General features: G+C 41.9%; 1 pseudogene; it reads left to right on the forward strand.

Moving 5' to 3' along the window:
- Window positions 1-10132, forward strand: part of LOC131317623 (uncharacterized) — a 102036-nt pseudogene extending 91904 nt beyond the window's left edge.
- Window positions 10133-23565: the final 13433 nt, after the last annotated feature.

Genomic DNA, 23565 nt, shown 5'->3' on the forward strand with positions numbered 1-23565 from the left:
AACCAACAAAAGCATTAATTAAACACTAACATTTTTTTCCAAACTTTAAAATTAAGAGCACAATGTTCTGGGCAGTGTTCTAAAATGCGGGATTAATCGCCGATTAACCGGCGATGAATCAGAATTTTGTCATCTCCGGTGAGATTAATAGCTCGGCAATTGGATTTGGCAATCGGGAGGTTAATCGGCTTTAGTCAGCGATTAACCGGCGATTAGCCAATTAAACGGTTAAAAGGCGATTAATAGCGGTAAAATCAGTATTTTTTGAAAATGAAGGGGCGTAACTATTATTTTTTGAAAACCAGTTTAAAGGGGCTTCGAATACAAATTTAGATTAGGGCTTTGTTACTCGGCCAATCACTGCAGACGATTGATCGATCTCGAGTGAAGTCGCCGCCGTCTGCCATTGCCGTCACCTGTAATTTCTCTCTCTCGATCTCTCGATTCCCCTCTCTCTCGTATGATCTCTCTCACAGTTTCTCTCTCTCTCTCTCTCTCTCTCTCTCTCTCTCTCTCTCTCTCATGATCTCTCTAGTGGATTTTTTGCTGTCGAAAAGTTTTTATTTTGAAAGTCCTGGGTATATGGCCACGTCTGGACACTGTGGAGTGTGGACAGTGGCCAAAATGTAGTCTTTTTTTTTTTTTTAATCTTAAAACAAATTAACAAAGTGTAGTATTGTTTGGTGTTATCAGTTAACACAAAGTGTAAAATCTTAACTTATAATCATGTTAACACTTAACAGTTTCTTGACTTTTTTCTCTGTTTTTTTTTTTTTTTTTGGTGCACAGTAGTAATCTATAGTGATATCAATTATCAAATGTCAATGGATCCCACTCATATTTCATCTTCAGAGGCCTTTAATTCTACGCCGCTATTGAAAAGAAATTCGGTTGATGTTGGATGGGATTATGGAGTTATTGTGGATCCTAGCAATAAGGACCGCTTACAATGCCTTTTGTGTGGGAATCAGTATACTGGAGGGGTTAGTAGGATGAAAAGACACGTAACTCAAATTAGGGGAGATGTTGCCTCATGCACTAAGGCAAGCAAGGAATATATAATAAAGTGTAAGAAAGCAATTGATGATAATGCAGCTAAGAAGAAAAATAAGAAGAAAGCAGCCATGGAAATTAGGGAGGAAGTGAATATAGTAGGTGATGAATCCGAAGGTGATGAGATTGAAAATGTAGCAGTGGGATCAAAGAAGAGGCCCTATGTTCTTGGTCCCATGGATAGATATACAAATATCAATCCCGATTCTTCTGACACGAGTGGATTTAAGAAGACAAGACAACCAAACATAAATGATGTAATTTGGAAGGAGAAGAGTCATAAAGTGAGTCAATACTTGGCTCGATGGGTGTACGAAGCCGGCATTCCATTTCATGCCATAGACAATGATAGCTTCAAACGTTTTGTTGAAGCGGTTGGTCTATTTGGCCCTGGATACCAACCTCCAAGCCAATACCAACTAAGGGAACTATTGTTGAAGGAGGAGGTGGAGAGAACCAAAACATTCCTCAAAAAGCAAGAAGAAGAGTTGGCTTTGACAGGTTGCTCTATCATGACCGATGCTTGGACCGACCGAAAAAGGAGAAGCATTATGAACTAGTGCGTTAATTGTAAGCAAGGGACTTATTTTCTTTCTTCAAAGGAAGATTCGGAGGCGTCACACACGGGGGTGTATATCTTTGACTATGTTGACAAGTTCATTGAAGATATTGGGGCACAAAATGTAGTTCAAGTAGTGACGGACAATGCATCCAACAATATGGCCGCAGCGCATGCTTGAAGGAATTGGTAAGCAATCCAAGTTTAAAGCAACTATTGATAAGGCCAAAGCATTCACTATATTTGTTTATGCTTATTATAATACATTGGCGATGATGAGAAAATATACGAAGAAGAGAGACATAGTGAGGCCGGGTGTTACTCGATCTGCTACATCATTCTTGACTTTACAAAGCTTGATAGAAAAGAAACAAGAATTGCGAGCAATGTTTAGTAGCAATGCATGGGGTGAGAGTAAATGGGCTAAGAGCCCAAAGGGAAACACGGCATATGCTACCGTGATGAGTCAAGCATTTTGGAATGGCGTAACCTTATGCTTGAAAGTGTTTGGTCTGTTGGTGATGGTTCTTCAACTTGTTGATGGGGATCGAAAGCCCTCAATGGGCTTTGTATATGGAAAGCTCACAAAAGCAAAAAAAGAGATCAAAACGGCATACAAGCAAGTTGAGACTAACTACCGGCCAATACTAGATGTCATTGATGGGAAAGCTAAGGGTCGGCTAGATAGTGCATTGCATTTGACAGCTTACTTTTTGAATCCTTTTTACTTCTTCAACAATTCTACCATTCAAGATGATCCTATCATTATGGATGGGGTTCTCACTTGTGTTGAAGCTTTCTTTCCCGATGATGTCAATGTTCAAGATGAAGTCATCAATAGAGAGTTGTTGAAGTACAAGAACAAAGAAGGTGGATTTGGAAGACGATTAGCCAATGATCCGGGTAAATAAGTAGTTACTTTCCTTCTTAGTATTATTTTTTTTGCTAAGTTACTTAGTTACTTAGTACTATTTTTTTGTGTGCTTTATTTCATGACTAGTTGGATGGTGGTCTAACTATGGCAATCATACACCCAATTTGAAAAGAATGGCCACTCGAATTCTCTCTTTGACTTCAAGTTCATCGGGGTGTGAGAGAAATTCGAGCACTTTTGAGGGAGTAAGTACATACTCTCTCTCTTTCTTTGTAAATAAATGCATAAGAAATTATATTGACTTAAGATTTTTTTTTTTTTTTTGTATAGATACATACAAAGAAAAGGAATAGACTAGATGCAACAAGGTTGAACAATCTAGTCTATGTCCAATTCAATGCCAAACTCATCAACAATAAAAGAAAGGGGAAGGATGTATTACTGATAGGAGCGTAAATGTTCTCATTAACGCTTCCTAATTTATCTTTGTTAAGTCTTTTTAATATTGTTACTCGAAATTTTAATACTTAATTTTTATATTGTAGGTATTTGGACAATTTGATACAAAAAGTGCGAAGTTGGAATTCTGAATGGTGCTCAAAGTTGGGCTGGTTGAGTTTAATCCGAAGTGCAAAATGGAATATTGATTTACAACTCAATTGGCCTAGGAATTATTGTACTGTTCACTGAAAGTAAGAGAATAGGACGTGGACTTTTGTTTACCACGTGGGCCCGTTGGTTCACAATTTATTTTTACTAAGTGATGGGCCAAGGAAGAAAGGGGCCACGGCTGGGAATTAAAAAAAAGAAAACAAGGGTTTCGGAGGATGAGATCAGCAGCTTATAAAAGCTGCATCATTCTTTTAATTCGGGAGAGATAGAAAACGGAGAAAAAGGGTTTCGAACGAAACAGGAAAAACAAGAAAAAAAGCTGCTGCTTCTGACTGCCGTGGAACATAATTAAGGGAGGCGATCGGTTTCGGCACTGGGGCTCCCATCTTTTGGTTCGCATTTTGTTCATTTTTCTTCTGCGTATTTTTCCTTTTCAAGTTTTGTTTAGATCTTCGCACTCCGGTAATTCGTATTGATTTCTGTTTTTTTTATTAAAGTTGTTCGTTGATCCTTATTTAACTTAGATCTTTTATTTATTTTTTTACTTCCAGTGAAAAGCTTGATGCAAGTTAAGGTTTATTTTACTTTTTGTTTAATAATGTGTGAGTAGTCTTATAGGTAGGGTCGCGGGGTGATTAGCACACCGTGGCTGATTCGGGCACTGCTCCTTTTATCAAACTATTAAATTAAACGATTTTCGATTGAAAAATACTTCCTGCGGACGAATCCGGGCATCGTCGGAGCCCATGTGAACGGGGGTATGGGGGTCCAAAACCCATTCTTCGCTGCGCATGGGTATACGGCGACCATAGGGTCTCGCATCTTGCGGGGTATCTTTTTCAATCTAAAATTAAACGTTTTTAAGAACTCCAAACAGAGCAGGTTAACCCGGATTAGTTACAAGTGCTATGAACCCTACGATTTTACCTCCTTTTAATTTTCTTAAAAAGCACATTCAATTTTCTTGTTTTAGTTAATCTCTCAATCAAATCGAAAAAGGGTGGCTACCTAAGAGCCCATTAAACTAGTTAAGCCCGAGTTTTAAGTTAGCACACATCACCGTCTCTGTGGATTCGATTCCGGACTTACCGGATATTGTGCTACGTCGGTTTCAGCCCTACGCTTGGGGCAACCCATTAATTTAGGACTAGGAAATCGTCAAGCATTTTTGGCGCCGTTGCCGGGGACGGTAACGTGTGTTAAAGAATTCGGGTAGTTAGTTTTATTTTTGTTTTTCTTTTTAGTTTTGTTTAAGCCATCATAGGTAGAGGTGCGCAATCCTCCATCGTAGGAAAGCAATCACCTCTAAAGCCTAAGTACTACCGAGACAATACCAGACGTCTCGTAGCCATTGAGAGAGAGACGAGAGTAATCGTGGAGGGAGAGTCTTTTAGTGGTGATTCTTTTGATATCGGTGCCCTTTTTGTTGATTTAATAATTGAGCCACCAATAGCAGAACCACCGATGTCAATGCGTGCACACATGCATCCTGAGAGGACCACTCCTCTCAGTCCAATTGTTCTACCAACCGAGACGGTGGAAGCACGTAATGCTTTCACCATTAAACCTGGTACGCATAATGCCCTTCCCCTGTTTTGTGGGAAGGAGAATGAGGATCCGTATGAGCACGTCCGTCATTTCGAGGGCTTGGTGCACACCCTGGCCACCACTACTCAGTGGGAGAATGCTTGCCTTAAGCTTTTCCCAGCCTCGCTCAGGGACAATGCAGATAAGTGGCTGCGGATGCAGAAGCCACAATCTCTCACGACGTGGGCTGCTGTCCGAGATTTATTCTACAAGAATTATTTCTCGGAAAGTAAATCGAAATACCTGACTCGCCAAGTCCAATCGTATAAGCAGAAAGAGGGCGAGTCATTTTTAAGGTGCTGGGAGCGGTTCAAGGACTTGCTGTTGTCCTTACCGCATCATGGTTTCGTGAAACACCAGTTGGTGTCATTTTTCTATTTGGGCTTGAATGTTGCTACGGTCCAACAAATGGAGTACCTCTGTAAAGAGGAGGATTTTCTAGATAAGTCCCCGGAAGATGCGTGGGACTTTCTCGATGAGTTGGCCGAGAAACACCGAAGTTGGGAACCTTCCGACCTCGGTGATAGGGCCATGGCTGCACAGGGACCCAGTGGGTCTGGCATTTTTCCTTCTAGTGTGCGAGAGCACAATGTCCAGTCTCAGCTGGACAAGATGGCTAAACAATTAGAGGACTTGAAGCTTAAGCAAGTCCATCAGGCGAATGAGGTGAGAGTCGAAGAGGTGTGTGCGTTATGTGAGTGTCCGGGGCATCTTGTCACTGCTTGCCCCGCATTTCCCATTGTCAAAGACGCATACCATAGTAACCAGGCTGAGGTGAACGCACTTAACCAGCGTTGGGATCCTTATTCAAATACCTACAATCCAGGGTGGGCCCAAAACCCACTTTTGAGTTGGAGGGATCAAAAAGCCCCGGTGCAACCCCAAGCACCACCTCAGCCACAAGTTCAGCAACTCCGGCCTCCTCAAGGCCAAATGACCCAATTGCGTTACCCACCTCAGCAGCAGCAGGGGTTCGGTCCTTCATCTTTTGGACCACCCCCAGGCATAAACCATCCCCCGCGGGATAAGCAGACTGATGAGATGATGAAGGCTCTCATGCAGTCTCAATTAAGCTTCACTGAACAAACCAAACAGGCAATTGGTGACATTAGGACCCAATTGACCCAGTTGACGGCGGCAGTTGGACAAGTTCAACAAGAGAAGGGAAAGTTTCCTTCTCAACCTTTAGTCAATGCCGCTGGTACCCATTATGTGGGCGATTCTTCTGGCCCAAGTAATCCGAATCTCAGTCTGGAAGATGCTAAGGCGATCACCACTCTCAGAAGTGGGAAGGTGATTGACAAAGATTTGCTCCCAAAGCAGAAATCGGTGCCACCCCCGGTGCCGGTAGCTATTCCAGCAGTCGTTCCAGACTTGGGAAATGTTCCTGAGGTAGAGAAAGAGGCGGAGTCTCCTGAAGTGGTGGTGCCTGCAACTGCGGCCCCCGTGACTCCAACGCCACCCATTGCTCCATATCCAAATCGCTTGGTGGCGAAACCTAAGGTCAATGTGAACTTTCAAATGCTTGAATTATTCAAGAAAGTTCAGTTTCCAATCTCTTTGATGGAAGCCATTGACGCAATTCCTCAGTTTGCTAAGGTTTTGAAGGATTTGTGTACATCAAAGCGGAGAACTAAGAGTCAGGACAAAGTGCTTCTGACGGAGCAAGTGAGCTCCATTCTCCAAACTGAGATCCCCACCAAGTGTAAGGACCCTGGTTGTCCCACCATCCCTATAGCGATCGTAGGCCAAAAGTTTGATAAGGCTTTGCTGGATTTAGGAGCGAGTGTCAACCTGCTCCCCTATTCAGTATACTTAAAGCTTGGCTTAGGCGATTTGAAAGCCACTCCAGTCACGCTACAGTTGGCTGACCAGAGTGTGAGAATTCCAAAGGGGGTGGTGGAGGATGTTCTAATTCAAGTGGGCGAGTTTCTTTTTCCAGTCGACTTCATTGTCCTGGATACATGCCCAATACCAGAGGTCTTTGAAAAGACTCCTATCATCCTAGGCCGTCCATTTTTAGCCACCTCCAGTGCTGTCATGAATTGCAAAACTGGACAAGTCCAATTGTCGTTTGGGGACTTGAAAATGGAGGTGAATGTTTTCAACGTGGATAGCCGGGTTGAGGATGATGAGGAGATATATGAGGTGAGTTTGATCGACACGCTGGTACAAGAGCATGTCGATAGTGTGTTATACAAGGATCCTCTGGAGATAACCTTAACCGCCGAGGAGGCGTCATTCTTAGATTCTCCAGAGGTAGGAAGTTTAATGGAGATGCTTGCAGTGGAGGATGTGTGTGGCGCCGCTTGGAACCCAGTTCTTGAGCCGCTGGGCACCCCACTTCCTACAGCTCTCCCATCGTCTGTCCAGCCACCTAAACCAGAGCTAAAGCCTCTGCCGGACACACTTAAGTATGCCTTCCTTAAAGGCGATGATACTTTTCCGGTTGTGATCTCTTCATCCCTTGAGGTAGATCAAGAGGCTAAGTTGCTTACCATGTTGAGAAAGCACGTGGGTGCGATAGGCTGGACAATAGCAGATTTGCAGGGTATTAGTCCAACGGTGTGTACACACCGCATTTTTCTAGATGAGGATGTGAAGCCTACTAGGCAACCTCAGCGTCGTCTGAACCCCAATATGAAGGAGGTGGTTCGGGCTGAGGTGCTGAAGCTTTTAGATGCGGGTATTATTTACCCGATAGCCCATAGTGAGTGGGTGAGCCCAGTGCAGGTGGTGCCTAAGAAGGCAGGAGTGACCGTCGTGAGAAACGGCGAGGGCGAACTAGTGCCGACCCGTGTTCAAACCGGGTGGCGAGTTTGTATCGATTACCGGAAGCTCAATGCGAGCACCCGAAAAGACCACTTTCCTCTCCCATTCATTGATCAAATTCTGGAGAGGGTGGCTGGCCGGGCATTCTATTGCTTCCTGGATGGGTACTCTGGCTACAATCAGATTGAGGTAGCCATGGAGGATCAGGAGAAGACCACCTTCACGTGTCCTTATGGCACGTTTGCCTACCGTCGCATGCCGTTTGGCTTGTGCAATGCTCCCGGAACCTTTTCAAGGTGCATGATGGGAATATTTAGCGACATGGTAGAGAAGATCGTGGAGGTGTTTATGGATGACTTTTCAGTTTTTGGGGATTCGTTTGACGAATGCCTCGAGAATTTAGGAAAGGTCTTGCAACGGTGCGAGGAGAAGCAACTTGTGCTTAATTGGGAGAAGTGTCACTTCATGGTTACCCAAGGGATTGTGTTGGGACACATTGTCTCATCCAAGGGTATTGAGGTGGATAAGGCGAAGATTGATTTGATCGCAAATCTTCCCACTCCAAAGTCTGTAAAAGACATTCGGTCTTTCCTCGGTCACGCCGGTTTCTACCGGCGTTTCATTAAGGGATTTAGTGCTATCTCCCGGCCGTTGTGCCATTTACTGTCAAAAGACACGCCCTTTGTATGGTCCGAGGCGTGTGAGGAGGCTTTTCAAACGTTGAAGCGGAGTCTCACTACTCCGCCGATCGTGCAGCCTCCGGATTGGAGTTTGCCCTTTGAGTTGATGTGCGACGCCTCTGACTATGCTGTCGGGGCAGTTTTAGGGCAACGACGAGGAAAGGATCCCTGCGTCGTGTACTATGCGAGCAAGACATTGAACGAGGCACAGATGAACTACACCACTACCGAGAAGGAATTGCTTGCGGTGGTGTTTGCCTTAGACAAGTTCCGGTCCTACTTGGTGGGTTCGCAGATTGTGGTGTATACCGATCATGCGGCCTTGAAGTATCTGATGACCAAGCAGGATGCGAAGGCTCGCCTTATCCGGTGGATTCTTTTGCTGCAAGAATTCCACCTCGTGATTAAGGATAAGAAAGGGGTTGAGAATGTAGTGGCCGACCACCTGTCCCGTCTGGAGTTTGAGGACCCCACCTCTCATCTCCCCATTGTGGATTCTTTCCCTGACGAGCAGTTGTTCACTGCTAATGTGTGCCCATGGTTTGCAGATATCGCCAATTATTTGGTGACTGGGCAAATTCCACCCCATTGGTCCACAGCTGAGAAGCAGCGATTTTTGAGAGAGGTCCGGCAATATATTTATGATGATCCATATGTGTTCAAGTATTGCGCGGACCAGATAGTGCGCCGGTGTGTCCCCGAAACTGATCAAAGGGGAATTTTAGAGTTTTGTCACACCGAGGCGTGCGGAGGTCATTTCTCCGCAAAGAAGACCGCCGCCAAGGTCAGTGAGTGTGGTTTCTTTTGGCCGAGTCTTTTTAAGGATGCGTACATCTTTTGTAAGTCGTGTGACCGGTGTCAGAAATTAGGTAAAATTGGCTCGCGGAATATGATGCCCCTCCAGAACATTTTTGTGATAGAGGTCTTCGATTGTTGGGGCATTGATTTCATGGGCCCGTTTCCAGGGTCATACGGTTATGAGTACATCCTCCTGGCGGTGGATTACGTTTCCAAGTGGGTTGAGGCAATTCCCACTAAGACCAGCGATTCTAAGGTCGTGCTAGAGTTCTTGCGAACTAACATTTTGTCAAGATTTGGCATGCCACGTGCCATTATCTCTGATCAAGGCACACACTTTTGTAATAGGTCTTTTGGGGCATTAATGAGCAAGTATGGCATCTCTCACAAGGTGTCTACTGCCTATCACCCTCAAACCAACGGTCAGGCTGAGCTAGCAAATCGCGAGATTAAGGGGATTCTAGAAAAGACCGTGAACCCGAATAGGAAGGATTGGTCACTTCGGTTGACCGATGCCTTGTGGGCCTACCGCACTGCTTACAAGACCGTGTTGGGTGCTTCACCCTACCGGCTCGTTTATGGTAAGGCCTGCCACTTGCCCGTTGAGATGGAGCATAAGGCCTATTGGGCCATTAAAACGCTAAATGCGCGTTTACCTGAGGCGGGTGCCCATAGGAAGCTCCAGTTGTGTGAGCTCGAGGAAATTAGGAATGACGCGTATGAGAGTGCGAGTATTTATAAGGCTAAGGTTAAGGCATATCATGATAGGAACATTCAGCGCAAAACCTTTACTATTGGTCAGAAAGTGTTACTGTATAACTCGCGTCTTCATTTATTTCCCGGTAAGTTAAGGTCCCGGTGGGACGGTCCCTACGTTGTGCATAAGGTTTATCCGAATGGGTCGGTAGATGTTTGTGACCCTAAGAATGGTAATGTTTCCAAGGTTAATGGGCAGCGTCTAAAACCATTTTTGGAATATGTAGAAGTAGGTGAACCAGATGAGATGTTGGTCGATCCTGTTTATTCGGATGACCCTGTTGTGTAGCCGTTGGGCTACGTTCCGACGGGTAGCTTTCGCGTACCACTGTCTTCACTAAGAAGTGGACCCGGTCCCTAGCAATAGGGGTACCCATCATTGACTTGGGTTTTGGGCACAATATTTGTATACTTGTTCTTTTATTTCTTGTTAAGCTCTAAAAAAAAAAAAAGAAAAGTAAATTGAAAACAGGAAAAAAATTAGCATAATGGTCTGGTATAGCCGTCTGGTCGAAGCTATGTATGTAGTACTTAGGAGGTTGGGTCTGGCGGCAGGCGCGTAGTTAGCAGCGAGAATTCTGTCTGAACCATCTGACTTTAATGTCCAAACTCTGTGGAGATTGCTTCACAAACGGAGTGGTGGGTAAGGAATCTGGCAGCACCAGAGGGAGTGACAGCCTATTAGAGATGGTACCACTTCTCAAGATATCGTTGAATCCTATGCATACTGTCCTTCCAACAAATAAGGAAACACAGTCTTTGACCAGGGAGAAAAGTAGTACCCGTGTCTTTCGCGTGAAGAAGGTGGATGATTTAATTTTTTTTTTTTTTATTTCATTTTATTTCTTTTAGTTATTTTTCTTGCTGTCTTGGAGGCTAACATTTTGCAGGTTATTCGATCTAAGTTGGGGGGTCTCCCTCTCTCTATAGTTTACTCTGCTTAGCCCCACTTTTTCAAGGTGATATCTATCCTCTCTTTTATGTTTCTGTCCTATCTTTATTTTTCATGCTTTCAATGCGGACATTGAATAGTTCAAGTTGGGGGGAAGGATCACTTTGTTCTTTTACTTTTATTTTGTTAAAAAAAAAAAATTGAAAAAATAATGGATTTCTTTTTGCATGAAACTTGAAAGCTGTTGAGATTGGCTTGCGATTGATTGAGATATGGTAGTCATTCTTTTAATATTGTGGTGGCATTGTAGTTCTTTTTACTAGCTTGTCGCGAAGAATTTGTCATGGCATTTATTTTTAGCACATTTGCACTTCACATCTGTTTGGGCTTTGGTTGCTTGTGAGCTGTGACTTGATTATTCTTGATGGCTTGTTTAGTGGAGACTTATGCCCCATGTGAGTTTAGAGCCTTATCTTTTCTTGGAGTGGTGTCAAATAAACTCTTGTTTGTCATGAAAAAAGTAAATTCGTTGTTGATCTCATTATTTTTGTCGTCAAGTGTTGGAAATGTTTTGAATTGCCTACTTATCTCTTGGATTTGGAAAGTTGCATGGTTGTGTTGCCCATTGGAGAGGATTATAGGCCATCTTTGCTATTTAGAGCCGGTTCGTTTCTTCATTCACACATTTATCACTTATGAACCAATTTGAGCCTAGTGCATACAGCCTTTTTCTTGTTGAGCTCCACCATCTATATTGTGTCTTGAGAATGGTTAGTTAATGATGTGAAGGTGAATTTTTGAGAAGGCGATGAATAGAGTTGTGAATTGAGTTTTGATTGACTGGTGATCTTTTCCATTCAAAAAAAAAAAAAGAGAAGAAAAAGAAAAAAAAATAAAATAAAAGAGCAAAAAGGGAAGACACCATATTATTGTGGAAAATAGTACTTGTTCTAAGTGTGAGTTTGTGTTAAAGGTAGGAAAGAGAGATGTGGCGGAGTTGAAAAAAAAAAGAAGAGAAGAAAACGAGGGCATGCATCGTTATATTTGCCCTACGTGAGTTGTGGTTAGCCTATTTTCGGACACTTGAATTTTTACCTAGCCTTGAAACATTTTCCCTTACCTGACATTATAACCCAAATGAAAGTCCTATTTGATCCTAGGGGCAATGGGCTGTGAATTGGTGGATAGAGAGAGTTTCCAATACTTGGCATTCTGTTCATGAGATTGTGTGTCCACTTTGTAAAGCCTTCTTTTCGTGTCAACTTATGCAGGATACTTTGCTTTCATTTACATAATTTCCGCCTGCATATATTGAGAGTAATATGCACCTTGTTTTGAGTGATTTCATTTGTTGAGTGCATGACACAGTGAGATTTGAAGTCGAGACTCGGTCCAGAGAGAACTTTTGGTTATTTTTCACTTGTGACCGAAGCCCTTGTTCGCACACGCTGAGTATAGGTGCCATGACTTATGTTTCTGACTTGATAGTATCTAGAACTGCTTATGCCTGTTATCTCATTACGATGGCTTCATGTTCTTTGTTTGGGTATCATTAAGCTGTCTTACGGTTTTCGAATTTCATGTGAAAGGATTCTTAGTGTTTTGTGGGTAATCACTACTGAAAACCCTCACGAGACTTCACTCGTCCTACCGGGGCCGCCTGGGGGTTTAAAAGAACTATTTTTTTTAATTTGTTTTCTTCAGTTGCATTTTGTTTTCTTTGCTCGGGACTAGCAAAGTGTAAGTTGGGGGGTGTGATAGGAGCGTAAATGTTCTCATTAACGCTTCCTAATTTATCTTTGTTAAGTCTTTTTAATATTGTTACTCGAAATTTTAATACTTAATTTTTATATTGTAGGTATTTGGACAATTTGATACAAAAAGTGCGAAGTTGGAATTCTGAATGGTGCTCAAAGTTGGGCTGGTTGAGTTTAATCCGAAGTGCAAAATGGAATATTGATTTACAACTCAATTGGCCTAGGAATTATTGTACTGTTCACTGAAAGTAAGAGAATAGGACGTGGACTTTTGTTTACCACGTGGGCCCGTTGGTTCACAATTTATTTTTACTAAGTGATGGGCCAAGGAAGAAAGGGGCCACGGCTGGGAATTAAAAAAAAGAAAACAAGGGTTTCGGAGGATGAGATCAGCAGCTTATAAAAGCTGCATCATTCTTTTAATTCGGGAGAGATAGAAAACGGAGAAAAAGGGTTTCGAACGAAACAGGAAAAACAAGAAAAAAAGCTGCTGCTTCTGACTGCCGTGGAACATAATTAAGGGAGGCGATCGGTTTCGGCACTGGGGCTCCCATCTTTTGGTTCGCATTTTGTTCATTTTTCTTCTGCGTATTTTTCCTTTTCAAGTTTTGTTTAGATCTTCGCACTCCGGTAATTCGTATTGATTTCTGTTTTTTTTATTAAAGTTGTTCGTTGATCCTTATTTAACTTAGATCTTTTATTTATTTTTTTACTTCCAGTGAAAAGCTTGATGCAAGTTAAGGTTTATTTTACTTTTTGTTTAATAATGTGTGAGTAGTCTTATAGGTAGGGTCGCGGGGTGATTAGCACACCGTGGCTGATTCGGGCACTGCTCCTTTTATCAAACTATTAAATTAAACGATTTTCGATTGAAAAATACTTCCTGCGGACGAATCCGGGCATCGTCGGAGCCCATGTGAACGGGGGTATGGGGGTCCAAAACCCATTCTTCGCTGCGCATGGGTATACGGCGACCATAGGGTCTCGCATCTTGCGGGGTATCTTTTTCAATCTAAAATTAAACGTTTTTAAGAACTCCAAACAGAGCAGGTTAACCCGGATTAGTTACAAGTGCTATGAACCCTACGATTTTACCTCCTTTTAATTTTCTTAAAAAGCACATTCAATTTTCTTGTTTTAGTTAATCTCTCAATCAAATCGAAAAAGGGTGGCTACCTAAGAGCCCATTAAACTAGTTAAGCCCGAGTTTTAAGTTAGCACACATCACCGTCTCTGTGGATTCGATTCCGGACTTACCGGATATTGTGCTACGTCGGTTTCAGCCCTACGCTTGGGGCAACCCATTAATTTAGGACTAGGAAATCGTCAAGCAATTACGTACTAAAGAATCAACAAATGCACAAGGATGGCTGGTTGAAGGTGGTGACGAGGAAGTTGACCCGGTTTCGGGACTTATATGGGAGGTAATTGGGGAAGCTATGGGAGCGGATGAAGTCCTTCAACCTAGAAGGACTACTAGAAATATTGGAGTACGAGAACTACATGAGGAAGATTTTGTGTCGGAGGATGATACTGAAGAGGAGGTAGATGAGGATTTTGAGTGAGTCCAATGGAGACGAAGTTATGCATGGATATGGAGAAGAAGAGGATGAGTAATTGACTAATAATTCCGTACTTGATTTCATTTGGTTTGAACGTTGAAGTTTGTAATTGACTAGTAATTTTCCTTTGTAATTGACTACGGAGTAGTAATTTTCCGTACTTGGTTTTATTTGGTTTGAACTATAAATATTGAACTTCTATGTCTCCATATTTGAAATGTGGAGAAGTGTTAACATTGAGTATCCGATAGCCAAAGAGAACTAAGAAATTTTTTGGGAGAGAAGATATATCACATCAACTAGAAAAACTGTGATTATTAATGGTAGGGACTCTGGGAGGTTGTAGAATATTTTTTAAAAAAAAAAAACCCAACTAATTGCTAAAAGGCGATTAATGGCCGATTAATATGTCTCAAAGCTTGAAGGTGGTCGGCCGCCCGCCTAGCGCCGAGCGCTTTTTAGAACATTGGTTCTGGGATATAAGAGACCCCTTGCATCATCTGCCAATTAGGAACAGAAACATAAAAACTACCATTAGAAGATCACGTATTCTGATCTTGATCCTTCCTGCCCCAATCCTTCCTGTCCCATAAAAACATAGTTCAAGCACACCCAACAAACATACCTACATACAGTCTATATTACAAACGACAAGCACACTCACATACAGTCTTTATTACAAACCACAAACACACTCAAGAAACACCCACCACACTAGTTCAATTACTAGTTCAAGCATCATAAAGATTAAAAAAAAACAAAACATAAGTGAATCAAGCTTCATTTCCAGCTTCAAATGCCAACTCCATTTGTCATAAACAGTTAAATGGACCAAAAAAAATTCAATTAATATGAGCAATATGCAATATTAAAACCAAAAAAAAATGTGATTTAGACGATTCAGAGTCTCAGACATGATTTAAGCTAAAATTACATATTCAAGCTATCAGATTCAGAAAATTCAAGCTACAATTATCTACACATTTCTGATCATAAACAGATACTATGATGTTGAGAAAGAAACAAACGGGGATGCAGATTATTCAGACGTCTCAGCGATAGATGCAACAAATTCAAACCGGCCATTTTCGAGCACATTTATCTAAATATGCAGCCATTTTCGAACACACACACATGCAACAAATTAAAACCAGCAACAGAGAGAGAACCGGAGATGCACGCTCGCACACACAGAGAGAGAGAGAGAGAGAAACCAGAGATGAATGATGATAACAGTCGACTGGTTCAAATGGGCCCGAAGAGTGTCGACTACGGACTGCTTCAATCGATTTCCTGCAAAAACAGAGTCACGGAGACGATTACAGACGATATCGAGAGAGAGAGAGAGAGACAGAGAGACAGAGAGAGATCTCACAATAGCTCAACCTGCAAAAACAGAGTTACGATCGAGAGAGAGACTGAGAGTCCAGATCAAGAGAGAGTCCAGATCGAGAGAGAGAAGAACGCAGAGCAGATCGCCTCTCTCGGCCCCTGTTGTAACCTAGAGTGGCTGAGTTTGAAAATGAGAGTGAGGATAAAACCGTAACACCCGTTTGGATAGAGGATTTGATTTTTGGTGGATATGTAATGAGGGTTAATATGTAACGAAAGGTGATATGTAATGAGGGTGACCCCACTTCTTAAGAAGTGTGGATTTATAATAAGGTGTTTGGATGATTTTTTTAATAAAGATGATTTGAATGGTGGATATAATGAAATTAGATGTCAAATGATTGAATCACCCTCCTTGATTTTGTAATGCTCCAAATTGGTTTATTTCATTAATTAGAAAAAATTATTATTTACCATTAATTTGAGGATAAAATAAATTTATATTTAATTTATAAATGTTTAAACCATATATTTAATAAACAATTACTTTCCAAAAAGAAAAAGCAATAGGAAAGAGGGAAAAAAAAAAAAACCAAAGCTGTTCATATGTGTATATTAGTATCAGTATATGTATATATACATATACATATATATACACACAGATCCATTTCAAAAAATCCCACCGACTATCCACCATCGCCTCCCCCCAACCCCCTCCTCAACCTCCACTCCGACGAGCGGCGACCTCCTTCTTCTTTGACGATCGGCAACCCCTCCTCCTAAGATCGGAAACCTCCTTCTTCTCTGGCGCCGACGATCTCTGCGGAGTATCACTCATTCTCCTCCTCCTCCTCTATCTTCTTCAGTTTGGTTTCTGCGCTCCACAAACGTGTGATGACAAAAAGAAAGGGTGAAATGGTCATTACACAGCCCCGCATAACCAACGATAGGGGTACCCCTGTCGTTAGCTAATCCTGCCACAGGTGGATTTGTAGTCCGAAGTCCCTAAATCAGGGGGCAAATCGGGGTGGGCTTTTTCGCTTCCAAAGATCGGAGAAGAGGAGAGCCCGGACTTCATCTCCAGCTGCATCACAAATCCGGGGCCATATCCACCAGCCAAACAGGCTGTAACAGCGTGTAAGTGTACATATATGTAGGGGTATTTTTGTAAATATATTATTTCGGTTCGGTTCGGGGATCGGTTTGGTTATCAGTTGAACCATAACCGAACCAAACCAGTTCGATTATCTCCCACCATCCACCATATCCGCACCAATGAAGATTATTTTGGTTATTGTTCGGGGGAAAAAATCGATTACGGTTCGAGTACCCATCGGTTCGGTTGAAATTGTCATTCCTACTTTCCCATCCATCTCGTGTCTTTCTCGCGCGTGTAAATTTTGTGCTCCAACCTTTCACTCTGATACCTGTTGTTGAGATTTTTAGTCCCTCGCAACAACGGAAGCACGCCACTTTAGACACCCCAGTTTGGACTTATTAATTATCTTGAACTTGTGCCCTTGAGGCTCTCCAATGATGAAAAAAGATTGAAACGGGCTTCGAACAAGCTTGAACGATGCTTCTTGGACTTTTACAAACCAAAACTACCTTTTTCCCATGACACACTGAGGGTAAAATGAGAACACATTTGAATGTATAAAATATTTTTGAATGAAACCAATTGGGTTAAAAAAATGACTCGACTAGCTTTCCAACGCATTAAAAAATACCCGAATCCGAGTTCGGGAGTATCCGAGGTGGCCCTACAAAGTTTGGTCTGTTGTGCAGCCACTCCTGAGTACGCAGGACCACTCCTAAGCACCCAGTAGTGCCACTTCTAAGCGCTCAAGACCACTGTCACACCCAATGGGTGAAGAAGTCTTCCACTCATCCCATTTTTTTCATTCAACGTTCAAACCTGGTCACCTGAGTATGCAGGTCTGGTAGATCATCTCATGATGCCATAATTCCCCCAAAAATATTTCTTTTTTTTATTTTATTTTCAAATTCAAACCCTAATTTTGGCTTGCCTATATATACCCCATGTTCTACCTTACAAAGGGCCACGAAATTTCTCTGTAACTCCCCCTTGTTTGCAAACCATCCCTAATCTTTATCCCCTCTCAAACATTTTCTAAAAGTCTATCATTTTCTCAAGTATTTTTCTAAGAAAAATTCAAGAAAATCACAAAAATATTTTCAGTCTTAGATACATTTAAGGCTCTATTTTCTACTATTTTTCCATCTATTTCCAAGCCTTCAATTCAATCTAAGTAGTAAAGTCTAAGCTTGAAAAGGTATAACCACCTCCATAGGCTACTATTTTTCCACTTCTGAGGGAAATTAAGGGCTCACACTAATTCCTCATACCGGTTATAAGTCCATTTGATCTTAATTTCACCACAAGAGCAAGAGGAATACAAGAAAAAAAATTGATTTTCATCACTGGGGCCACATTGGAGCGCTCAAGACCACTCTTGAGCGTCCAAGAGTTCTATTTTTCTGTTGTAATCTATTTAATCTCCTGTGTTGCTTTCCATGCGAGTTTCTAAGTACTGAGTGTGCACTGGTCCCTCTGGAGTCCAGGTAGTTTTATTTTCAATTGCATTGAAGCAAGGTTTGAATGGTTAGGACCAGTTCTTAGCTGTTTAAGCCTCTTACTGAGTACATTTGTACGTTAATATCTTTATGTTTTTGTTGACAGTATTAGAATATGTTTGGATCTAACCAAATTTGCAGGGTGGCTTGACAGCACTCCTGAGCACCCAAGAGTGTTACAGTAGCAGTAGTTTATTTTCTGATATTGCCCATTTCATGTCGTTTCATTATCACATATTGTACGCATGTACTTTTTTTTCACAGAAAACCAAACCAGTTCATTCAGCGTACACCATATGGCATCTACAGATAAGTCAGAATAGACCAAGACGCAAGAAGAAAAAATAGAGCAGGTACATAAAATAAGAGCATCTCCAGCCTTGACCCATTTTAAGACTCAAATTTAAAAATAGGGCAAAAATCACAAAAATCTCTCCCCAATCTTTGACCCAAACCCTTTCTCATTTTGAGTTTTACCCATTTCTTTGCCTATATTTGAGACAACTTTTGCCTTGACCCATTTTTCTAACGGCTAGTTAGAGAGAGAGAGACAGATGGAGGAGGGAGAGAGAGAACCTCGTCGGCAGTGGCGGCAGGCCGAGGGCCGGCGGTCTGAGAGGTGATGTAGAAAGTGGCAGTGGCTTTGTGACCTCTAGGCCGTCTTGAGTCCCCCAGAGTTGTCGTTATCTTCTGGCCTCCGATGATGATGATGAACGAGTTTCAGAGTTGTCTTTTGTCGTTGTGTCTGATTCTGGATTTTGTGTGAAAAAAAAATTGTGTTTGATTCTCGGGGGGAGAGAGACGGAGATGGAGAGAGAAAAATACCAAGCCTCTTCATTTGGATTTGATTGTTTTACCTTATTTACTATTATGCCATTAAGAATAAAATATATATACATTTGGATAAAATTTGGGTTTGATGGCTGAAAATGTGTCTACCCAAAATGAGTTTTTATCTAAAATTTGACTTAAATTTGAGAAAAAATATGGATGAAGACTGGAGATGCTCTAACCAGATCAAATCTGAGGCGACTCCGTCAAACTCCTGAGGTTACTCCAAACTTGAGCCAAAACCCATCTCAGAGCCATGCCTCTGCACGAGCCACTACCTGCTACACACCGACAAATACATGGATCAGCAGACACAAACGCCTCGTGTAACACGTATCCAGACAACATACGTCTCGGGATAGTGGTCTTCCATACCAATTGTAAGCCCTTCTCCTCCGCAACCAGTAACCTCCAAGTCCACCCAGTCCAGACCGCTGGCGATCGCCACACGCCGACGCAACAAGAGGAGGCCGCCTGTCAAAACCCCAACAGAGCCCACCAAGCCGGACCGGCTCTACATCGGATCTGTTGGAACACGGCACCACGGACCCACCCCGCGCCGACCTCGATAGTCCCCACCTAGCTGTTAAGCCATTCCGATTAAGCCCAAGAACAAAACCGGCAAGGGACGCACAACCTCATCTCGACCGAACCACCCTCGCCGTTGAGCAAAACCGATTTACCCGTAATCGGCGGGTGGTCGGCGTAGACCGAGATGAAGAAGAAAACAGGAGAACGGCGACAAGGGGTCGGGGGGAGAGATACCTGCAAAAAAGAAGAAAGGGAGAAGGAAAAAAAAAAAATCGGAGAGGGCGCGAGAGGGAAAGATTAGAGAGGGGGGGGGGGGGGGGGGGGGCGGGGGAGCGAGAGAGAGAGAGAGCTCTGGCTGGGTTATAGGAGAGAGAGGGAGAGACAGATGGGAGGAACCTAGCAGAGACATGTACTTGCATACAATATACACCCACGGACATTGAGTAGAGAAGTGTTTTCATAGAACAAAATATTTTTAGTAAATTCCACGGACATTGAGTAGAGACCGATCTTGTATCGGGCAAAAGGGGCCGTAAAATCATTCCTTTTTTGTAATCTGACTTCCGAACCCAAAAGAATCTCTAGTTTTCAATTTCAAACAATCATTTTCAAAAAAGACGGTTTCTCAAATGGAAAACTTTAAATCCGAGTGGCGACTTTTCAATTTTTCTAAATGCATTCATCGGGCCACCCGGAAGATTGCGGGCGCAGTAGCCCACAGCCACAAAATCAAACTTGCACAAAGAAAAATAAAGAACACAAAATTTATGTAGTTCGGCCTCGATACCTACTTCACGCGACAAAACAGAATTTTACTATATTGATCTAGTACAATGAGATAGAAAATTAAAAATCCCCAAGCCCGCGCTCATTAATATTTTTTTATCTCTAGCTCCCTCACTCTCACAATATATTTTCTTTTTGTGCTCTCACCAAATGTGTTTCTTTCACACACGTACTAAATCCCGAATATGCCTCGGTATTTATAGAGTTGCCTTTTTTGATCGGAGAAAACCCTAGCCTTGACGCCCAAGGCTGCCCCGTAATTCCTTTTCCGTAAGAACTTTATTTAGTCCTATAAAAATGCTACTCACATAATAATTCAAACACAATCTCTCACATACATGTGGACCTCACATATACTACTATGTATGGATCTCATATCTATGTGAGAGGTTGTGTTTGATGTTTTATTTGAATTGTTATGTGAAAGGAGTTCTAGTCCTAGCTCACCTTTTATTTCCAAAATGAATTCTTCTTTAGTAGGATTCTGCCAAAGAATATCTCAAATGCAAATAAGGCTTCCAAATATTAATGGCCCAAAATCACGTGAAATACTATATTCCAAAGCATGGGAAAATTATTCAACGTGGGTGAAGCACAAAAGAATGCACAAGCTTGTCCAAGTAACTAGTTATTTAAAAAAAAAAAAAAACTTTAGATAATTGTGCTTCATTGGTCCCCCCAATCCACCACCGAAGAGAGCCAAATGAAAGTGAGAAGCTCGCCTCCTTGTCTTAAATGTTGAAAGTGACCATCTTTCTGACCAAATCCTGTTGCTTCGTCAGTTGCAGTTTGTAGCATCTTCAACCACATTAGTGTCACTAGGTCCCATCTCTCTCGCTTCCCCTTTCCCTTCAAGTGTTTGGCAACCCTACTCCAAGCAAATGATTCTGATTCCAGAAAACGATTGCAAGCCGCGTTTACTTCCCCTGCATCCCCTATAAGAAGTCTTGGATCTTTGAGTTCCTGCTCCAAAACACCGCGTGATCCAACATTGGGCAACAACGAAGGGTGCATTATAAGTAGATACATCATGTAATCTGACAGAGCTTTCGACACTTCCTTGATTTCTTCAATACTATAATCGGATCCAGTACTAGAGGGATCTTCATGACCATCTGCACCCCATTCCCTATCTAAACGGTAGCATATTTCTGTTGCGAGGTGCGCGCACTTAATTTGCAGCAGAAAGCTACCCCTCGAGTTACTGCCATATGCTCTCTCCCAAATTTTCTTCAATTCTGGACTCTCCTGTAACCTGGCGGATGACATCCAATAATCCGAAATCACATTGTATATCAAGCCGGGCTTCCCAACAGTTTGTATAGAATACGAAGTCGTGTGTAGATATCTATTCCACTGCTCCTCATAATTACGCCCTACCAGTGACCTGATTATTTCTCTACTTGGACTTTGAACGTCAGGCTTGTGAACTTTGAGATAATAACCAAGTAGATCAAATTGCCCCATCGTTTTCGACCAGTTCTTTTTCTTGTTGAAAAGGCTTGGAAACTTTTCACTCAATTTTTCCACCCATTCCTTTTTGCCATGTTTAATTAACCAAAGCATTACCCAATTAGAGGAAAATATTGCAATGGCTGCATAAATCTCTAAAGCCAGAGCTCCTACTATTAATACACCTGTAATTGCAATATCAATCTCACGCCAATATTTCTGATCTTCACGATCATCTTCTTCCATCGTCTCTAAATGTAGGATCTGAAAGATTAATCCTACTAACACAGCCACCGTAGAACCAAAGCTGATACAACGCATAGTAAAACCTTCCTTGCTATATATTACGGGGACCTTGGTATATAACAAGTCGTACATGAGTCCCATTTCGACCTCCACAGCATCACACATATTACTAGCTTCAATATTTGGGAAATCATTCACACTCAAATAATGGCCCTCATTCGCCAAATACGTCATAAATTCCTTTAGACGTGTATGGCCCACAATCAAATCACGCACATATTCATGGTCCCCGTCGCTATACTCGTCTTTGAGACAAGTTAGATAACCGAAGGGTATAGTATCTTTGTAATTGTCAGGGCTCACCAACTTGAGAACCCTAGTTCTCTCCCCGTACTTGATAATTCCCGCTACCAACGCCGGAAATGACATATACGACAACCATAAATTTTTCCACGACATCAGAATAACATAAATCGCCACAAAAAGGTGAACCACTAATCCCATGAAGTGCCTCATCCACAACTGATTATCTTGTAAAGCGTAAGCAGTTATGCTATCGGGCCCGCCAAGGTGTAGCAAAAGTAATGGTGCCCATATGGCCCATAATACGTTGCTTTTTTCACGATTGCCTTGGGCATTAGAGAGTTTGGCTAGAGCAACCGTTGCTACCTAGTCTGCCATTAAATAGGCCAACCAAACAAGAACGATAATCGGCACCGATGATTTATATTTTCTCCGGTTCCCAAGTACAGAAAGAATTATTTGTAAGGTTAAACTGAGCAGAACCAGTACTCGAAGATTCCACGCATCCCAAAGTGTCAATAATGTTGGAATCGGATCCATCTCACCCTAACTGTTTGTCTTCTTGATACATCAAAATATGGGGGGGGGGGGGGGGGGGGGAACAAAATTAATTAAAAGGATGAAAGAATAACAGCCGACATATGAATACAACCGTGCTACTTGCACATGTGTTTTTCACATATCTTGCACATACATTTTTGTGGGTTCTATATCGGGGTACCACTAAATGATCCAAACCGCACAACTTTTTAAAAATATTTTTTGGAGGGTTCCTGTAAAAAATCAGCTCCAACGGATATCGGTAAGAGCTTTCTTAGAATTCGTAGGGAAAAACAGAATGATTCGTACTACGATTTCTGAGAAAACCCTTACCAATATCCGTTGGAGCTGATTTTTTACAGAAACCCTCTAACAAATATTTTAAAAAAGATGAACAGTTCGGATCATTTTGTGGAACCCCGATATGGGCCCCACAAAAATGTATGTACAAGATATGTGCAAAAAACATATGTGTGAGAATCATTACCGTAACTTGTTGGAGCGTAACAACATGGTTCAAAATACTTAAGCCCAAATTATTTAGCAGCAATAAAACGTATTATATACTGGTTTCAAACAATGGTCTACAAGTATGTAATTAAATTAAGGACAAAGTCCACTTTGACCCATATGGTTTTGGTCAGGTGCGAATAGAACCCCTATGGTTAAAAAATATGCACATAGTCACTGTGATTTTAAAAATGTGAGGATAAACCCCCATGCCGTCATGTTTTTCAATCATATTAAAAGACCGATATGCCCTCATCCTTTCATTTGATTCTTCTTCTTTCTTAAATCTAATCAATCGATCCATCCCCTATACCAAAAATTGGATCCGAACCGTTGATATTAGAGAGTTTGACGAGTACTACATCCATGCCAAAATTCAAGTTGATCAAAAAATGAAAATCTCATGGTCGAATCGAATTTATTATGAAATTAAATTTTCAAATTTGATTTTACCAAGAATTAGATCACTTGGTTATTGATACCCGATTGAGATGTTTTTTTTTTTACAGAGATACTATATTCTTTATTTAATAC

The sequence above is a fragment of the Rhododendron vialii genome, chromosome 1a (assembly GCF_030253575.1).
Source record: "Rhododendron vialii isolate Sample 1 chromosome 1a, ASM3025357v1".
Taxonomy (NCBI): Eukaryota; Viridiplantae; Streptophyta; class Magnoliopsida; order Ericales; family Ericaceae; genus Rhododendron; species Rhododendron vialii.